This window comes from Papio anubis, chromosome 11, assembly GCF_008728515.1.
Source record: "Papio anubis isolate 15944 chromosome 11, Panubis1.0, whole genome shotgun sequence".
Classification (NCBI taxonomy): Eukaryota; Metazoa; Chordata; class Mammalia; order Primates; family Cercopithecidae; genus Papio; species Papio anubis.
Genome location: NC_044986.1, coordinates 20,189,462 through 20,192,030, shown reverse-complemented (window position 1 = coordinate 20,192,030; position 2,569 = coordinate 20,189,462). Strand labels below are relative to the sequence as shown.

At 34.1% G+C, this 2,569-nt stretch overlaps 1 pseudogene across 1 annotated transcript; it reads left to right on the top strand.

Annotated features, from left to right (window-relative positions):
- Window positions 1-705: 705 nt before the first annotated feature.
- LOC116269414 lies at window positions 706-1,470 on the top strand (annotated as a pseudogene). Its single transcript, XR_004176889.1, has one exon. The product of XR_004176889.1 is annotated as a translationally-controlled tumor protein pseudogene (transcript).
- Window positions 1,471-2,569: the final 1,099 nt, after the last annotated feature.

Genomic DNA, 2,569 nt, shown 5'->3' with positions numbered 1-2,569 from the left:
GAAGGTTATCACTACTAGACTTGCCTTACAAGAAGTACTTAAGGGAGCTTTTCAAATTGAAACAAAATGATACTAAATAGCAACATAAAAGCATATGATAATGTAAATCTTAGTGGTAAAGGTAAATATATAGACACAAACAAAACAATGTAATACTGTGACAATGATGCATAAATTACTTTTCACCTTTGTGGAAATGTTAAAAGACAAATGTATTAAGAATAATTATGATCACAAAAATGTGTTAGTGGGTACACAATACAAAAAGAGGTAAATTGTGACATCAATAACATAAAGTGTGTTTGTAGAGGAGGGAAAATATAGTTTTTATAAGTGATTTGAGTTAGGTTGTTATTAAAACTTAAACTGTTATAACTATAAGAAGTTTTAGTTAAGCCTCATGAAAAAAAGAAAAAACCTACAGTAGGTACAAATAAGATAAAGAGAAACGAATCAAAGTATATCACTACAAAAATCTTCAAATCACAAAGGAAGATAGCAAGAGAGGAAGAGTGGAACAAAAGAACAACAAAACAGAAAACAACTAACAAAATGGCAATGATAAGTGTTTACCTGTTGATAATTACTTTAAATGTTAATGAATTAAACTCATCAGTCAAAAGATATAAAGTGGCTGAATAAATAAGATCACTTTTCCGCCCGCTCCCCACTCCCACTGAGTGCCTCTCCGGCTGCACCGTGCAGCCGTCGTCTCCCTTCAGTCGCCATCATTATTATCTACCGGGACCTCATCAGCCACGATGAGATGTTCTGCGACATCTACAAGATCCGGGAGATCATGGACGGGCTGTGCCTGGACGTGGAGGGGAAGATGGTCAGTAGGACAGAAGGTAACATTGATGACTCGCTCATTCGTGGAAATGCCTCCGCTGAAGGCCCCGAGGGCGAAGGTACCGAAAGCACAGTAATCACTGGTGTTGATATTGTCATGAACCATCATCTGCAGGAAACAAGTTTCACAAAAGAAGCCTATAAGAAGTACATCAAAGATTACATAAAATCAATCAAAGGTAAACTTGAAGAACAGAGACCAGAAAGAGTAAAACCTTTTATGACAGGGGCTGCAGAAAAAATCAAGCACATCCTTGCTAATTTCAAAAACTACCAGTTCTTTATTGGTGAAAACATGAATCCAGATGGCATCGTTGCTCTATTGGACTACCGTGAGGATGGAGTGACCCCATATATGATTTTCTTTAAGGATGGTTTAGAAATGGAAAAATGTTAACAAATTTGGCAATTACTTTGGACCTATCACCTGTCATCATAACTGGCTTCTGCTTGTCATCCACACAACACCAGGACTTAAGACAAATGGGACTGATGTCATCTTGAGCTCTTCATTTATTTTGACCGTGATTTATTTGGAGTGGAGGCATTGTTTTTAAGAAAAACATGTCATGTAGTTTGTCTAAAAATAAAATGCATTTAAACTCAAAAAAAAAAAAATAAGACCAACAATATGCTGTCTACAAGAGGCTCACTCTAGATTTAAGTACACACATAGGCTGAAAGTAAAGGGATGAAAAAAATACGATTTAATGCAAATGGTAACCAAAAGCAGGGATGGTGACTTTTAGACAAAGCAGACTTTATGTTAAAAAATACAAAAAAACGATAAAGATCATTACATTAAAAAAGTGTCAATTCAATAGGAAGATATACAAATTAAAAAAATATATGTACCCAACATCAGAGCATGCACATAGATGGAGCAAACACTGATAAAGGGAAAAATATGCAGCAGTACAAGAATAGCAGGAGATTTTAATACTCCACTTTTAATAATGGATAGGTGATCCAGACGGAATATCAGTGAGGACATAGTAGACTTAAATAACACTGTAGACCAAATGGACTTAATAGACATACACAGAATGTTCTATCCAGCAGCAAAAGGATGTACATTGTTCTCAAGCACACATGAAACATTTTCCAGGACAGATCACGTGCTAGGTCACAAAACAAGTCTTAAAAGTCTTGAGAAAATGGAAATCACTTTAAGTATATTTTCTGACCACAATGGAATGAAACTAGAAACCAGTAACAAAAGAAAAACAAGAAAATTCACAAATACATGGGAATTAAACAACATGTTATTGAACTATTGAGTCAAAGAAGAAATCAATTAGAAAATAACCACAAGACAAATGAAATTACAGCATAGCCACATTCATGGGATACAGCAGAAGCATACTAAGAGGGAAGTACTGATAAATGCTTAAATTATAAATGAAGAAAGATCTCAACGACACAACCTAACTTTACCGTTACAGAATTAGAAAAAGAAGAAGAAACTAAGTCCAAATTTTAGCTGAAGGAAGAGATAATAAAGATTATATAGAAATAAGTAAAATAGAGAATAGAAAACAATCAACAGAAGTAAGAATTGGTTTTTTGAAAAGATAAAATCAACAAACCCTTAACTAAGAAAAAAATGAGAGAAGACTCAAATAAATAAAATCAGAAAGAAAAGAAAAGACATTACAATTGATGCAAGAGATGTTAAAAAGACCATAAGGGACTATAAGAACAATTATATACCACC